Source organism: Micrasema longulum, unplaced genomic scaffold (genome assembly GCF_059751315.1).
Source record: "Micrasema longulum isolate JH-2025_06_02 unplaced genomic scaffold, ASM5975131v1 h1tg001917l, whole genome shotgun sequence".
Classification (NCBI taxonomy): domain Eukaryota; kingdom Metazoa; phylum Arthropoda; class Insecta; order Trichoptera; family Brachycentridae; genus Micrasema; species Micrasema longulum.
In genome coordinates, this window is record NW_028279091.1 from 201,349 (window position 1) to 220,772 (window position 19,424).

Sequence of the window (19,424 nt, forward strand, 5' to 3'; positions counted from 1 at the left end):
AGTAACAATAAAAAAGATCATGTGTTACATAGTAAGATGCATTGAGCTTAGTAGAGGCTGGTAACAAAATGTGTGGAAGAAAACTTACTCTGAAATAAAAACAACCTTAATTACTCGTTTTATAATATACACTGAAATTTTTATCAACCATTTTATATTTTATTTTCCTGAATTGAATGAACTCCGGATTATGCTAATAAATGGCCTGTTACATAACATCATCGGTTTTTGTAAAAACAATATTGTTCTTTTGATTATAATGAAGACTCCCAAAAACATAAAGACTCCACGTTGCTTAGAATGATTTTATTATTTTACAAAAACTTATACAAAAAACGGTCAAAAGTATTGGGTAAAATACGAAATGGCGCATTGATCTGTTGATGTAGTGTTCCTCTGTTAGAGGAGTGAGTAATTTGTTGGTTTATTATAAGGCATAATACGGAATTCAAGATTTTTATGTAACAATCACTTGATAAGTTCTAAATTAATAGGGATACGTTGTCTAGCTAGTCTTCCCACCTTTTTGTTGTTTCATTGTATGGGTACGTTCATCTTTAAGAAAAAGTAAATGCCATATACAGTGTGGGATGAAGTTGGATTGGCATGGTTTAGCTCAAAGTTTTAGGTCTTTTGTTTTTTTGAATATATTGTATACAATTATTGTTTTGCCCTTGTTTGTCTTTGCTAAATAGTTTTATGTTATTTTTGTTCAGTTTCTTGCATTTATGTTTCTTCATGTAACTGTTGTAATTGGCTTAGGCCGTTTATATAATAAATAAATAAATATTTGTTAATACTATAAAAATTAATAAAATCAATCTAATTTAAACAATAAATTTTTACATGAACAAATTAAAATGTTGATTCATTTTCTTAAAGTATGTTTTATAACCAAGTGATAGATACATTATTTCTTCTTCTTTCTTCTTATGGTTCCTCTCCCCGATGGAGGTTGGAAATCATCATTGCGATTCTTACTTTATTGGCAGCTGCCCTGAACAAAGACTGAGTGCTACAATGGAACCAGTCGCGCAAGTTCTTAAGCCAAGAGATGCGCCTTCTACCTGCACTGTGTCTTCCTTCAATCCTTCCCTGTAGAATGACTTGTAAAATTTTATATTTTTCACCTCTCATCACATGCCCAAAGTACTCAAATTTTCTTTTCTTTATAGTCTTCAGTACCATTTATATACATATTAATATAAACATTTAGAATTCACAGAAGTAAAGTCAATATCATTCCCTTTCCACACATAATGGTGCATAGGGCACTGCATTGGTATACCAACCACAGCTTATATAGAGATTTTTTGTTATGTGAAGGTAAGATAATTAGTCTTATGGTTCAGGTGCCAGTAAAAACATATTTTAAATAAATATTTCATGTCAACCATGTCGGGAATCGAACGCGAGACCTCTCGCACGATTGGCAAATGCTGACTGTTTTACCAAGAGGCTGACAATGTTATATCAGCATATTTTATTTCAAAAAGCCAAATATATTTAGTTTGAATATTAATTTATATTGTTGGTTGCTCATTTACAGGTACTTTTATATAATAATTTTAAATATATATTTTGTAACAAAAAAATATTATGTAAATATATATTTTGTAATAAAAATTATAATTATGTGAATAAGTGTTTTTATTAATGTTATATTATGAACCTCTTCCTTAACCTTATCTGCATTCAATGATGGATATGGCATTTAAAATATTAATACGTAAATATTATATGAATATTATGTTTATTATATGTACAGAGTTAATTAATTTTGTTACTTTGGTTGAGAATATAATATTCTTACTATGTAAGTAGAGTAAGTACTTGCCCAACTGGCTAAAAAAAATTGAATTGTTCAAAAATCGATGTTCCATAGAGAAAAAAATAAAAGAATAATAATATCATCGTACATTTTTTTTTCTATGGATTGGTATAGTTGAGTAAAAGTATTGTGGATAATAAAATAGAAGAAATAAAAAGGTACAAAATTTTATGCATTCTGGGATTGTTCATTTCATCCAGATTCGATCCGCAATTATTTTAAAGGTAAGATATTAAAATAATTATGTACCCATGGTGATTGTTAATTAAAATCGGATGTAATAAATTCTTAGTGTTCCTGTTGCTTTTTACAAAGTAAGCTATTGCACTTTTAGTATGTCTCCATAAAAGTAATAATTAACCGTAATTAACATTTCATACAGTTTTCTTAATTCGATTTCACAAAACTAAAAAGGAAATATTTCGTTTTTTTTAAGAGGTTCATAATTATTTGCATTTCAATAAAATGGTATACAAGATTCTTAAAAAAAACAAAAATTTCATCATAATGTGTAATAATTGGACCGCGGTACGTTACTTACAAAAAATAAAATCTGTCATGAGTCACGATAGTTTGATTGCATTTGTCTAAATTTAAACACAAATTTCACAATGTATTGTATGTAAATTTGTCGGCCTCGTAGTGTAATGGTCAGCGCGTTTGCCTACCATGCGAAAGGTCTCGGGTTCGATTCCCGGCATGGTTGATATGAAATATTTATTTAAAAAAATGTGTTTTTTCACTAGAATATTTCATAGGCCTACGACTGATATCTGAAGCGTAAGACTGATCATCGTACCCTCATGTAACAAAAATGATCAAGATGCGCTGCGACTGGTGTAACAACGCAGTGTCCAATGCACCATTAGGTGTGAAAAGGGAATAGGGAAATATCGGATACTACGAATACCGATAAAAATACATAAAATGGATTTAGAATACTTGTATTTTCAAAATCAATTTGGATATTGTGGAGAAATTTTACATACATAAATTAAAAAAAGAGCATCAATAAAAAATACGTCGCTAGAAAAACGCAACATGTTTGGCCTTAGCAGCTTGTGACGTCAAGATTCGTGACAATGTTCTAAACAAATTTGTATGGTCGGAACCAATGAACATGAATCGTGACGTATTAGGGGCGTGGCCAATCGTATGACCGTTTTTGCGGTAATTCAAAATTACAAGTTTAAAAATATGTTTTATGCTACAAATACTTAGCAAAAAAATTTTTTACTGGACAGTATTTCATAGACCTTTATTACTTAAAAATAAAAAACAGATATTCCCTATATTTATTTAATTATTTATTAACGGACATTATCCATGTATACAATTTATAAGGTTTAAATATTATAGTAAAAGAATAGTTTAAAACATTAAAAAAAATAAAGAAGCATTGACAAACATAAGGGACATCGAGACAAGATCTGGACTATTTATTTAATGATTTATATTAATGATTTGATTATCATAAGGATTGTAAACTAAGAGAATTTTAAAATTATATAATTTGTTTATCACTATTTCAAGATTTTAAATTTAAAAAAAAAACGTATGTAATTATTTCTGTTATTTTTTTGACGAATCTTAACTTTGTCTTGTTTTATCGATTTATTTAACCTTTGATAGTCTTCCTATGAGGAAGTACAGAGGTTTCCATTTTATTTATTAGAAAACTATCAAACTAAAGCCAAAAACCTAAAAATAAAAATATATATGTTGTATTATCATCTTTATGATTTATTAAAGTACGGCAATTTTGAGATAACTCCACCTGTGACGTCACGAGTTGTCATCGGTGAGTTGTGCTGCCATTTAAAAGTAGAACCTTGTAGCTGTCAAAATTCACTAATCGTTGAGAAAAATAGCTACCTGGAAACCGGAAATCTATCACAACATATAACAACGCTATAATTGATCGGATGAGTCACACAAACCTGTGAGGTAGTTCGTTTTATTAATTTTTTTATTCATTTTCGAGAAACTTCGCCGTACTACTAAAAAATGCTCTAATTTTTACCCCACGTAAGAAAACATTTTTAGTATCCAATTCCCTGTAGCACTGAACTTCCTTATTTCTGTTTTCGAACTGAACCGATCCTATTCCTGGTCCTCGTTAACTATCTTCGTTAATAAGGAAGTTCTTATCTGTTAATAGACTATCAAACTAAGCCATCAAAAAAATATTTTTATGTATCGTATTTTTATCGCTACGAAAAGTTTTTTATTTTGAAACTACACGAGTTCAAGTCGGTGAGATTTTCTGGCATTTAAAAAGAAAACCCCGTAGCCTTCAAAACACGCTTAACACGGCTAACCGGAAACTGGAAATCCATCACAACACATAATTGATTGGCTATTCTAAACACGTGATCACCTAAACCTGTGACGTTTCACAGTAGTTAATGTTTATTAAAACGTATTATTTTCATATATTTTCCAGAAACTTTGTCGTATAGTTAAATGCTCTAATTTTTACCGCCTAAGAAAACAATTTTCGTATCAAATTTCCCGTAGCACTGAACTTCATTAAATAATGGCGGAAAAATATATTTACCGGCGACACGGTTTTATTATTCAAGGCTGGTGACTGGGACTCCGTTTTTTCAGAACGCAAACTGTGGTATAAACATTATTAAACAATGATACGATGATAATCTTCTTACTCTTGACATCGATAAAATACTTATACCTATAAATGACAGTACCTACGCTACCAAGCAGTGCGCATTATCTATGAACTAACGCATGCCAACTTTTGAAACGGGTAGATTCCTAAAATACCTTGGCATTATCATTGATACGAATCTGCGAAGGGTGGGTTAGGTCTAGCCACTATCTAGATGTGTCATATATTTTGCTCTCTAAGAGACATTCTGGATATTGTAACTCTCAGAAGTTTGTACTTTGCTAATTCAATCCACTGCAACCTGTGAAATAGTTGGCTGTGGGGGTTGTGCGGCATCTATCATGAAGCCTTTTATGATTCCATAGAAATTATTGCTAAGGATCATATTCCGGTGTTCTCCAATATGTCAGTCAAAACAGTAAAGTTGTTCCAGTGCATGAAGGTGCTGGATGTGAGATAATTTGACTTAAAAGAAGCATTGACACACTTATGGTCGAACAATAAGGATAGGTTTCAGCAAAATGTTCGTACGAAGTTTTCCCAGAGTATGAATAACATAATACATAATATATTATTTTAAACCCGCACTGCTCAGAGGCACCTCTCCTTTGTCGAGCGTTCAATATTTTGGAAAAGCATAATAAGCTCTAAAGCACTGTTATTCAACCTTTTTCAATACGCGACCTTCTTACGAGTAGAAAAATAAAAAACAGCTCTAGATTTCATGAGATATGGGTCCGTATAATAATGGAAAGTTGACATTTACCTTCAGTTTTATTTACAAAGTAAAATTAAGTTTTCTACATGAAAAATACAATTTGTATTTTTTTTCTAAATATGTTCAATCACAGATTAGCGACGAAGATACTTTAAATTTTCGCACAATTATACACATTTTCGTATATTAATTTCGATTTTACTTTATTCCGTCTCAATATGTACCGATGAAATTGGCGTTTGTCATCGCGGCCCCGGCGCTACCCTTTCCCCCTCCTTTAGGATGTCAGTTTTTCTTTTTAATGTCTTATTTTTTTCTTTTGCCATGCTTGGGCCCGCGACACACAATTTGAAAAATACTGCTCTGAAGGACAAAATCAATTTTCAGGTGAGGGGTTCACGACTGTATTTTCTTCGGGAGGAGCGATTTAAGATGGAAACTCCTTGATGATTTTTCGATTATGTGAGTATTGATGTGCTTTGTTTTTCTAAATGATATTTTTGCTAAGCCATTATAATACTATTATGCTACTATTTATGTTATTGTGGTATATTATTCGTCCCAACTCAAAACAGGACTTTAGATCCATGGAGTTTATACTTGTGTCTGAATAAATAAATATTAACAAAGCAATTATTCGTGAATGAATAAAAAAGTTCGAGACAAATTAAGATATGTACGTACAAGTACAGTAAAACAGTGGGTAATATTATTTTGAAAATTTTCTGACTGTACATAATGTTTTCTAGATTTTATGTATTCTTATTTGTAAGTGCATTTTAATGTGTCCTCGGCACGGATAACCCCAGCGAAAACACATTATTTCTTTTAGTATATTTTATAAAAAGTGAAAATGAATAAATGAAAATTGTCCAAAAAGTTCATTCGTATTACCATTTAAATTATTAGAGGTTTTAATTTTTTTAAGAGCATTAATCACCATCGTCGTTCCCTTTCCGCACCTGATGGTGCATAGGGCACTGAATTGGTACACCAATCGCAGCGTACATTGATTATTTTTTTTGTTACATGAAGATAAGATGATCAGTCTTATACTTCAGGTACCAGTCCACGGACTATGAAATATTCTGGTATGAAACACCCCTTCAAATAAATATTCATTTCAACCATGTCGGGAATCGAACCCGAGACCTCTCGCTTGGTAGGCAAACGCGCTGATCATTACACTACGAGGCCGAGTATTAATTAAAAGTTATATAATATTTTTTATTAAATATCTACGTAAATTAAATGTATTTTTAAATTTCATAACATTTGATTCGCTAATTTATGTAAGCGAAGCTACTACTACTACCACCATCACTCTATTCCCCCCTAGGGGCAGGCATAGAGGATAGACCACTACACACGTCTATTCCAGCATCCATTCCTAGCTTCTTTCGCATTCATACATCTTGTTATATATGCCCTCCGGTTCTGCCTGCTTTTGACTTGACTAGATTTAAGATTTTGGTTTATCTGATCATGCCACGTCTTCCTTGGTCGTCGTCGTCTCACATTACCGTTCATTCTCGCCATATATACCTGTGTGACCATTTTTTTGTCATCCATTCGTTATACATGACCTAACTATTTCAGAGAAACTTTTCTTAATCTTGTCAATAATCGCCAGATTGCATCATTTGATTTCCCACACATTCGTCTAGGAGATTGCCTTTCGTTTTCTCTGCCAATATCATGTTTTACTTCCATACATAAGTGTTGGGACGAAAATTCCGTTCTGCACTGCCAGTTTAGCTTCGATTGACATATTTTTATTAGCAATTACTGTGCTTAGCGCACCGTTAATTTTGTTGCCCGCATTCACTCTCCTTACAACAACTTCTTCTACTCTTCCTTTTCTTAAGGCTGTAGTCTGGTAAAACGCACGCAAAATGAGGAAATCATACGATTTTGCCATTTTAAAACAAATGTTTTTTTTCAATCGTGCAATAATAAAAAAATAAAATAACACAGATTAGATAAATACAATAATTTTCAAAGGTATTTCTACTAAAAAATATACTTAAAAGTTTTATGTAACTAAAATATAATGACTTTTAGACCGGCCGATTATGCCATTTCAAATTAAGACTAAACTTAGGTATCTGGGTTCTCACATAAAGACCAAGTATTGAACTAAAATTTCGTGTAATAATTTGAAGATAATAAGTTGAACATGAAAGTGGCCGAAGCAAAATCTTATTTTTTGTTTTTGAAAAGAAATATGAGCATTTTAAATCACATAAATTTTTGTGACATTTTCCTTTATTTCTACGTAAAATTATACCTTCGGTTATACTTATATAAATTATACTTTGAAAATATTTTTTATTGAAATATTTTAGTTAAAACCTTTTTTTATTTTGTTATTGTATTCTCTTTTTTTTATTTTAGAAAGACGATAATTTTGGTTGTAACATTCAATTTCTAACAATATCTTATTTACGTTTATATTACCTTCATACCTGCCCTTACCGAAACCGATAAAGGGCAATGAAATACACTAAATATGATTAATTTAGTCATTTCTGGCTCCCGGCAGATTAAGATAAGAAATTTAATCATATTCATTAAATTTTACAATAAATATACCAGTCTCGAAGATCTCGCAAAAGTGATGAAACCAGTCACTGGTTATCCAAAATTTGTAGATTCAAGTATCACCAGTCTTTTATTTCTGTAATATTGGTTGTTTGACATTTTCGGATAATTCAAAATAATTGCGGTTTGCTGAATATCAATTTAGAAATCGGTTGCATATCATAATGGTATAAAAAATATTTCATTGGGAATCGCTGATTTCATTAGGTAGATTATCAACATTTTTATTACTTTAATTCCCTATTTTGATCGAATACCAGTAATGATTTTAATGAATTAATATACACATTTCTATTTCTGCATCAATTTTGTTTTATTTGAAAAAATATATTTTCTCTCAAATACGTTTTAATAACACCTTCATTTTATTGGTTGGTTGTAAGAAATTACCATTTGGCAAATTTTTCGCCCATGTACAAGTATTTGTTATGTACAAGTAGTTAAATAAATTTTAAAAAACAAATCTGCTGGTAAATTTGTGACTGAATAGGAATTGAAACAAAAGGGAACTTGAAAATAAACTAAAATATGCTTAAGTTTATAACTTCAAATATGATTTCATAATGCTCAACTCGTTTGAAAATGATATACTTTGTCATTCTCGAAAGCTTTTGTTAAATTATACGACCAAGCTTATAATTTTCAGATAGCGGCCACATGTACTATGTGTGAGAGAATTCAGTAGAATGAATTAAGCTAGGTTAAAATGAAAATGGTCCAACCTTTACGATAGGAGATTAACTCTCCCAGTTTCATTCCAACAGAAAGTCAAATCTCATTTATAATTTGTGCGTGAATAATAATTAATCCGATTACACTTCGTGTTGGCGGTCAAATGATATCATTACTGCTAATGGTTTATTTCTAATTAAACATTCATCGAATGTGGATTACTAACTTGTACGTCACGGCAAAGGGATCTTTTGAGGGAAATGGTTATTAAGGCTCACGTTTCCGTGCTTGAGGGTGAATGTAATCATTATTACACTCTAGTCACTGGATATATTATGTCCTTATTCTTAATGAAAGCCGACATTATAATGAATATACATGTGGTCGTGTGAGTTATGATAAACCTTCACGAATAAAACCTACCCATAGAAGCACACCCCGATATGCAGAAAAAAAAATTTAGGCCTACTAAGTACCCTATTAGTTATTTTTATTATTTTTAAAATTTTATTTCCACAAGATTTTTTTTATTGATTAATATAAATAATTGAAACATATTTTTTCCATACAATCTACTTTTATACTTTTTTAATTAATTGACGGGCGCCGTGGCGCAGATGGTGAGACGACCAACTGTGAAACTGGCGTCGCGGGTTCGATTCCCGCCAGTTGCAAGAATTCAAGAAATATATTTTTTCACAATTGGTCTGGGTGTTGTGGTGTATTTTTTCATAACCTCCTTCCATATTCCCTCTTTCCCACCTTCTGACAAGCCTTTAAATAGAAGCTTAGCGGGTTGTTCCTTTAAAAAAAATTTTTTTACGGTTTTCATCTTCTCGTTTTATTTCAAATTTTCAATGAAATTATCTTTACGACGTCTTGACTAAATAGTATTTTTTACTATTGGTTTTGTAGTATAGGAGGTTTCTTTATTTATTTTTAACACCAAACTGAAAGAAAAATGTATCTATTATAGAAAAATTCCAAATTGATTTTTACCTGAAAAATTGGTAGGATAAATTCCCGAATACAAATGAGGTAATACTGATAGTCTCTCCTGGGTTCAAACCTCCATGTCGAATATATTTCATAATTATTTAAATATGATATATTGAAACATTATCATTAATGCAAAAAAAAAATTGTAAAAAATAAATAAATTAATAAATGATGTAGTTAGTTTTAATATATTTTTAAAAACACAGATTGTCGGTGATCTTGCAATACCGCGTAACCTTTTTTTTACTGCAATAACAATTCGTTATAGGGATTAAGAGTCGTTAGTTTTAAATTATTGATATTTTTATTTGTATTTATAATGTATGTATGTACAAATGTACGTGTAATATAAATGTAATATAATATTATTTATTTACATGTGTATATAATGTTTATATATACAACATTAATAATGTTAGTTATTTCGATACTCCAGCGGTATTTTTGATTGATTAAAACCGTAAGTAATATTTTGACGGAACGCTTTTTAGGTTCCTTGGCCAAGAAAATCAATTTATAGTTACGCGGTATTGCATTATCACCGATAATATGCAAAATTACAAACCAATATTTTACTTATCTTAGTATTTTGTATATATTATCAAAAAAATATTTCTCGTAATACGTACATGCACAGTGTGTGATATATATCACGTACATAAATCAACGTAAATAAATGTTCAAAAGCCTTTTTTTCATCTCGTACGCTTGAAGAAAATATTAGTAAATATAATTCTAGGTTCGTTATCGACGTTAAATACGAAAATATGCATACACATCGAGAGCTTTCGTGCAGCTTTAATTTGCCTAGAGACGACAATAGTATTGCGATAACGATGGAATGAGGCGGAGAGCAGTTCAAACAGTTTCCCGCACCCGCCGCGTGGCGCTCGCGTCGTTTTCCCCCGGAACCTTCAATTCAAAATAAATATAACACAAACGCGCCCGCTCGGAGCGTCACTTGAAACTTGACATTTGAGTCCGGCGCAACTAACTGGCGCCGAATAACTTTCGGCTACCGAGTTGTCAAACTACTTCCGTTCGCGAGTTTCTGGTGATACGAGCGTGGGACATCTCTAAAACTTGATAAATAATAATTTGCTTCTGGCTAGTAAAATATTTTAAAAAATAATTCATTTTTACATATCAGTGTTTAAGCGCTAAAAAGAGTAACTGGCGACTAACTCGCGAGAAGCTTTCCCGCGAAAAATATTATGAGGATAAATCATGCGGGCCGGGCAAAACATCCTTAGAAACTCTGGTTAGGTTCGGGGGTCGTGATGCGCGCTCGTTAATTTAGGAAATTCAGCAAAACGTAAAATTATATCCATGTCGCCTGTTAAGGAAGTGAGCGCGGTAGGAAGCCAGGCGGGGATTCCCGACCAGAAGAAGGAGCAGGGGCAGTGGAAGAACTCCGGAAATAACGGATACTTGTGTTCCCCCCAAGAGAACGGAGGGAGCGACGACTCCACCGGAGTACTGCTGGAGGATCTGAGTGCCCCGCGGAGTACGGTGGTGCACTTCGGGCCCGGAGCCAAGACACACACTGTGCTGACGGAGGAGGGAACCACAGCTGGCTGTAGGAAGCCACACACCAGGTTCTGGATAGTCTCCGCACTGCTACTTTTCATCATCAGTATTATTCTCGCCAGCACTCTACTCCAATTCAGTGGCCAGAATTGTGAGATTGCTGCGGAAGGTAAATTAATATATATTTTTTAAAAACGTGCACTATTTTTAATAAGGAACGAATTTGACTGAAATTCCAATGTAAACATATTTTTCTTAATACACAAAATATCCTCGGCTCAAAAGTGCTAAAAAGTTGCCCACGTATTGATTACCTTAATTCATAATACTTTGTTCACTATATATTATAGTTCATTTTATATTATTATACAGCCTAAAAAGCCTTAATAAGTTCATGAATCTGTAAAGGAATATTATTTTGAATGAATAAATAAAAAGTTGTTACTCTTTTGCATACTAACAGCTTTACATAATACCTTTTCGTTAAAAATAATCATAATAAACATATTCGCTCGAGTAATATCTTCAGTACTGCATATATTATCTGTTTATTATATTGACGCGTTTTTATTATATACGCTGTTTTAATTAATAAATTTTAATTAAAAATGTATATTGTGCACACAATTTCATAAATATTTTGAAGTTATATGTTATTATTATGTTTACTTTGAAAAAGTTAAGTTATTGCTAGGTGTAGAAAGGGGAGTGATAAGTTATTATTATTTTTACTAATGAAATTATACTGAAACTAGTTTTCAGACGAACAAAAAATATTTAAAAAAATTCAAAGATAATAATTTACATACATTTAAAAATTCTAAATATTAACTTTGAAAATTCGAAATATGAAATTATTCTCGAGTATTTTTTGACATTTCAGATTTCAAATAAAAAAATAAGAGAATGTTATTCTGTGCATATTTGAATTAAAATACTAATTGCAGACTCCGATTACAGTCTGAAAATATGCCGTCTGTTTGTATGTAGTTTTCACGTACGCTCTTGAAGCGAAGTTCAGCGGCGGGTTGAATCTTGACTTTTTACTCTTCAGCTTTTGAGCCCCGGTAGTGGTAGTGGTACAGGTAGAGAGAGTATTACAATTACAGGCACAGGAAGAGAGGTAAAGGTAGTATGTGGCGCGGTCACGGCCGACTGAGACTTGCTCAGGTTAATTAAAGCCTCGGGAACATTCATCCGCGTACGTCCGCTTTCCCGACTCGTTTCAATTATCATGCATTTTTATGCAGATTTTAAGGGAGCATTAAATTTTCAAATTATTATTTCAAAAATAAATGCAATATGTATATTATTTAAAGCGGGCTTCGTCACTCGGACTTTTGATTTGTGAGTTTGCAACATTATCACAGTACTACAACCCGACAATTTTTTGCATAAAGCAACCGATTAATCTGATATCTATTAAAAGTATTGTTAAAATAAACACAATTTGACAAATTGAGCTTGTAAAACCAGACCGACATAACTCAGTAAGACATGTTTAAGATAACTTTGTTCTCTAATCAAATAAGTAAATTGAAGTTTTTCATTATCTTTCCAGTGGCGGACAATTATTGGTAAAAATGTGCTACGATTAATTTGATGTACTTAATTATATTTATGAAAAAAAATCTAGAGACTTTTAATAGTAGCTTATTAAAAAAATATGGTATTTTCACAAATCAGGAATAAAGTTGAAAAATATATAAAATATTTAGAGCAGATTTTCGCAATTCTAATGATATGACTCTATTTAAAAAAGTTTTCATTTATAATTTTATGGTTTAAGGACGAGCATATACAAAATGGCTCGCAGTTGGCGTCACGTCATTTTGACGTCACACGTCATGCCCGCCGAGTACGCTTCTAAAAAATCTTGAAAAGACTTCTTTTTCCTTGTTTCAGAACCGTTGGTCTGTTTACCTTTACATCAAGTTTTCTCTTGAGAGGTGGACTGGCAGCTGTTCTGCCGTATTTTAAAAACACTATTTGTATAAAAAAATTGTGTCTATCCTACTGTGGTCAACCACGTTGTCATAATATAAAAACCGCTTGGATGATTTTTGAAAGAGCGTACAATTAAGCAAATAGTTCGTGCTGAATATAAGCATTCCAGAAAAAACTGCTTATGTTTAATCCAATATTAACGTTGGCGTTAATATTTTTTATTACTTTCAAAACTTAAATATATATTGTTCTATGCCTAACAGTGAATTAGGTTTCTGCTATACGCACGTAATATATTATGTGATGTGGGTACCCAACTGCAGTAAACGAATGTATGTGTACCTACCTTAAAAGCGCATTGTTTAAAAGTAAGGTGATTAATTTATTCTCACCTCGCTCCAGATGATAGTCGAGGGCAATTATCAAATCGTATGAAGTAAAAAAAAAAAAAAAAAAAATTCCCAGGATTCGAATTCGCAACATGCAAGTCAAACGCACAAAACTATTATACCATGAGGATTAATAATAAAATCAGATATATAAAAATTCCGTAAATAATTGTTATATGTGACATAATTGCGAACATAATATTTAAACGTAACTAAAGTACAATAGTTACTCCTAAAATTAGGCAATCTGCGATACACAAATTTATATATTAAATAAATACATTATTTTATAAAGAATAAATTTATTAAACTGTGCGCAAGCGGAAAATAATACTAAATTTGTGAGGCAACATAATTAAAACCCAAGAATACAATTTTACAATACAAGGCTTTGGGTGTTTTCCTGATTATTATAAATGCCTTATTGTTTTCTCTAATGAATGGTCAGCTTAAATAGTTTTGTTGTAAGGGAGCCATGAAATAATTATGAATAAATGGTTGGTTACATACATTTTTTTATTTGTATCAAAACAAGCAAAGAAGCCAAAATAGAGTGTTGAATTCCGGGACAGATACCGCCCAGGCTTGAAAAATCACATTTCTAAATCGTGATCTAATATTGACTTACATAATTGAGATTATGTATATATTTTTAGAATAATAACATTCTAGTTTGATACAAGATTATCGGTATCTTGATTTAGACGAATTGTAAAAATCAGTATTTTGTAGTTAAGAATATTTGGTATACAGTATAAAAAAATGTTTCTTAATATCGAATACAAATACCAGAATATAGAATTTTTAACGATTTTCCAATACGTTTTGTTATAAAATAATAAGTAAATTGACCATTAAATTGTTGTTTACGTGATTTCTCGTTTAATTTTTTTTTGTTTAAGATTCTTGTGAACCTATAAAATAAATACTCTACAACCGATTGATTGCAAATGTCCCTTATCCTCGCGCATAGGCATTTGAGCCTTAATATCGTGGTATCAATGCTAAATCAGGGTCATTGACTGTTAACATTTAATACTCGAAGGAATGATAATTATCTCTCTTTATTTGTATTATATTTAGGTCAATTTAAAAAAAAGTAAACCATTAGTCAAAAGTTTAAAATCTCGTCTAGATGAATTCATTTTTCTATTTTAAGATAGTCCTTTCCAAGCCAACAGGTAGCTGTCAAATTTATACCCCAAACGAAATTCACTCTAATGAAATAATTCATTTTCCCTTTGAATTTGTTCCACAAAGAAATCGTTACACCACCCGCTTTGACTTTTTTTTAAGGAAATGTGCAATTTTATGGGATTTGCGAATATTTTTATTGGTCATACCATTTCCAAGAAAAATTCTAATTACGTTGATGGGGGTGAAGTGGATTGATCTATTGATTTTGGAATACCATAAAAACAATGTATGATAGGTGCCCTAATGTCGAAATTAGAGCAGAATGCAAGGCTGAGTTAAGCATTATCGACAAAATTAAGAAAGGTCTTTTGCGATGGTTCGGTCATGTGGAGCGAATGAATGATGAAAGAACGGCTAAAAAGATTTATGATGCGAATGTGTCTGGTTGTAGAAGTCGAGGAAGGCCGAGAAAGACATGGCATGATCAAGTACAACAAATTCTTGAAAGTGGTCATGTGAAAAGTCGGAATAATCGACGTGCGTGCATGAGAAGATGTATGAAAGTGAAGGAAGCAAAGGAAGTGTGCCAGGACAGAGTGGTGTGGCGTTCTATCCTCTCTGCCTACCCCTCTGGGGAAATGGCGTGATGGTTAGTTAGTTAGTTAGTCAATAATGTGGAAATGTCTCGACCATTGTCTATTGGAATAAAAATATTTATGAATATATTTTATTTTTTACTATAAATATTACATGTACAAAATACACTATAAAATGAACAAAATAATTTCAAAATGGCATTGCCTGTGTATAAATATTCATAAAAACATATTTTAGATACTAAACACTAAATTTCTCTAAGCTTCAAAAGTTCAGTTTCGTGAAATTATTAATTGGAGGGAAAAGTGCATTTTCTACGAATTTTAAAACAGTGTTTGTGAAAGGTTTCTTAAGGCTCAATATGATCATTTTCTATCTACACAGGGTATAAAGGCATTTAAAATCATTTTCATCACATTTCACATTTTTTGGGATCGGAGTTGAAAATTTGTAATGGATTTGATTAATTGATCATTTTACATTTTTTTATTTAGGATTTTAAAAAAAACATCGGTAGACGTGTTCTATACGTTTATTTTCAATAGGTAATAAGCATGTCGTCGCTTTAGTTCGTTTTTGTCCAACAGACAATTTTTAACGAAATTAAGTTAAGTGTACATGAGTTTTGAGAAAACCTTTATTTATACAATTCAAATGATAAAAGTATTTTTTTTTAAATGTTTAAGCGGTTTTTTTAATTCCTTTTTCGTAAAAAAACTTTAAAGGTCTATTTCTGAAAATTTGTGTTTTGATCTGTTGGGACAAAAACGAACTGAAGCGACGATGTGATAAGAAGAACAAAAAAAAACGTGATTTTTGTACATTTTAAGTAGCTTCTTTCTTGGTGAAATTGAAACTGTACGTTATTATTATTATTTTTTTTCATTTCTGATTCTTTTAAGTAACTCATTTTCATAATTGTAAAATTCCAGAATTTTCTTTAGCCTCTATATATTGAAAAAAATCGTTCCTGAAGATGCTCGAGTTGACATTGTTATTGAATTTATTTATTGATTAACACACATTTGATAATATTTATGCTGCATAATAGTGTGCTTTCTTAACGCTTTAAGACCAGTCTCAAAAATATCGTGAAAGTGATAAAACCGGTAACTGGTTATTCCAAATTTGTGGATTCAAGTATCACTCGTCTTTTATTTGTAAAAACGAGCTGAACTCGGTAATGCTTTGCTGTTGCTAGATTTGAATATATACGCGTATATATATTAAGTAAACACAATCAAAAGTTCGATATCAACTATTGTTTTTTGCTTAAAATTAGATATGTACATTTACATGATTATTTTTGTTTGTCGGATTACACAAAGTGTGGGGATATGCGTTGACAGGGAATTTTGATAAATAGGTATTTGAGCATTGTTTTTCTGTCACTGTGTTGAAGATGCCTCTCCGATAGTGTATGGACGAAATTGACAAAATCGACGTTTCGTTGTCCCGTTTTACGCATCTCGAACCGATTTTGTTATTTTTTAAAATAAGCTTTTTTCAGAAATAATTAATTTGTATACCGTGCACCCAAAGACAGCAGATAAAACTGGGCGCTTTTATTGGTTTTTTTATGGTTCTAGTTTCCATAATAAACTATTTATAAAAAAAACAAACAGTAGGGACATGCCAATAGTAAATATCTATAGTGTAAAAAATCAATGCTCTAGTCCCGGTAAGAATATAATAAGATAAAAAAATATTAAGGATACTTACAAAACTTTGTTTCATAATGCTATTAATACAAATAATGTACTTTGAACCACCATAATACTATTAATACACATAATGCACTAATGACCTATTAATAAACATATTGCACCTTAAACCCTCTAAAATTATGATACTGAACTCATACCCAAACGATCAGTCATTTCCAGCGCGTATTTAGTCGTTCTTTAACCGACAGCCAAGTTTTGACGTGAGCTTGAAATTTAATTCGAAATCAAAAAGCCTGATTGTGTCTTGAAAGCGTGTAAAAAACCGTTCGGATAAACACAAAAAATATCATGTAACTTTTCATTTGTAAGTAGGTTGATGATTGAATTTTATAACATAAACCAATAAATATTCAAATTAAGAATATTTTTCACTAATAAATATTCAAATTAAAAATATTTGTTACTGATAAATATTCAAATTAAGTTTTTTTTTAAATGTCACACTCAAACAGGGGTGCACTTCATTCAAGAATGCGATTTTCTAAAATGTATTGAGTGTTAGTTGATATTATTTTAGTTTTACCAAAAATCCAGTGAAAAGAAATAAATGGGTAGAAATTATAAGGAATTTAAGAAAATAATCTGATTGGGAAAAAAAACATTCTTCCGTTTTTGTGTGTGTGTCTTCATCAATGTAGTCCCAGTGAGCGACGAAAAAAACATTTACTCTTCTGACTTTTTTTTACTTAATAAATTGAAGATTTTAAGAGGGATAAATATGCTAATGCAAAGATCTGCGTTTTGCTGAAACCCGCACGTAGATCGATCCGGTATTCAGTCTATCGAGAACACACATACAAACATTGCTTTTTATATATTCAGACAAGCTGAACCCGGCAATACTTTGTAATTTCTATATTTGAGTACATACTCGCACATATTATATGTATAGATTAAATGAACTCAATCGAAAGTATAATAGCAATTATTGTATTTAGCGTACTTGTTGTACCTAGGTACTGGTTTATAATTGAATTCCAGAACTTAATTTTTTTTTCAAATATTGAATTTAAGTAGGTACTTAGGTATTTTTTTATGTTTGAATTCCAAAACATAAAATAATTTGTTTTCAAATAAATAATTATTTTTGCAAATGTCAAACTCTGATATTCCAACCAACAGGGGTGTACTTTATGTGGGAATGCCATTTTCAAAAATGTAATTAATGTCAGTTGATATTATTTTATCGTTACTGAAAATCTATTAAAAATAAATAAATGATATGGAATTTCAGAAAAGAATCTGATAAGGATCCATAAAAAAATAATTTTGTTTATAAACATTCAAAAACATTTTTTTTACATACAAAAAAATGACACCTTTCCATTGTTTTGTACATGCATTCTCGATGAATCCAGCCCTGGTGAACAATGAAAAAAGTATTTGCGCTCCTAACTTTTTTCTACTCAATAAATTGAAAATTTTAAGAGCTATAAATATGCTCATGGAAAAATTCTACATTGCGCTGAAAACCGCACGTAAATCGGTCCAGTAGTTATTCAGTTCATCGAGGGCACACATATGAACATTGCTTTTTATATGCAAGTACATAGATAATTTTATTAATGAACTTCCACCAAGAATTTTCACTTACAAACATTCATGTACGCTTATTGAAATATCATTTCAATGCTATGTGATCATCATTCATAATTATTTATTTCTTTTATATATACATTATACATCTATATATACTGTGTACAAAATGCCATAATAATAAGATATAAAAATAAATTAAATAACCATTTCACAATAAATTTCCTCCACCTTTCCATACGATCGACATGTTTGAATCAATATTTTAATTTACTTATATTATAAAATAAATAAAAAGTGTATTGAAATATCCGATGTACTTGTATCTATATATAAAACAGAAAAAAATTCTTCCGTTAAAGATATAACTTATTTCCTTCATCAGTGCCTCCTTGATGGCACTGCCATAATATTGACCGTGGATTTTTATGGTAAGCAGTTTTTTGTCGAGTGTCGATTGATCGAATTTTAATTAACTTGTTCGGAGGAGGAAGGCCCGATGTAAAATACTCGTATCACCACCGATCGTTTGTACCAAGCGGAAATTAAGAGTGGACGTACGGATATTTGATATGCCAATATCGCTCGCGCCGTTTACCAAGTTGGAGATGTGTCGGGGGTGTATGTACATGTACATACATAATGTACATGTATAACATATTATATAGGAGTATAGAGACTGTGTGGAGTGGTGGAGTGTAGGAGACAGTCAGTGTAGTGTGTAGTACTCGCGGGTAGAAGAGAATCCAATATTCTATGCATAGATAGGGACCATTATGTAGACGAAGACTAGAGACGAGAGGAGTTAAGTACTTGTACCGTATGTATATTATGGTGGCGAGATTCCTTTGAAAATAATTATTAAGCGCTTCATCGGGTATTCTCTCCGCATTTCCTGGCGGATTGGTTTTCTTATTCCCCTCTCATTCTATCTCTCATTTACCGCATCGTGACATCTTCTTTCCTGGGTAAGCGTCTAGCATCCTCGAACCGTTTCTAAAAACTTGCACTATCCATTTCAATATTCAAAACATATCGCGTATTGCGAATTTTTCTGTTCAACTCGAACAAATATCTTTCAAATTTAATGCATTACTTTCCACCA

The 19,424-nt window shown here is 31.4% G+C and overlaps 1 long non-coding RNA gene across 1 annotated transcript; it reads left to right on the forward strand.

Annotated features, from left to right (window-relative positions):
* Positions 1 to 1,921: 1,921 nt before the first annotated feature.
* Positions 1,922 to 14,199, forward strand: LOC148273550 (uncharacterized). The gene is made up of 3 exons (XR_015824550.1): positions 1,922 to 2,055; positions 5,569 to 5,643; positions 12,892 to 14,199. It is a non-coding gene; the product is annotated as an uncharacterized LOC148273550 (long non-coding RNA).
* The last annotated feature ends 5,225 nt before the right edge of the window (positions 14,200 to 19,424 follow it).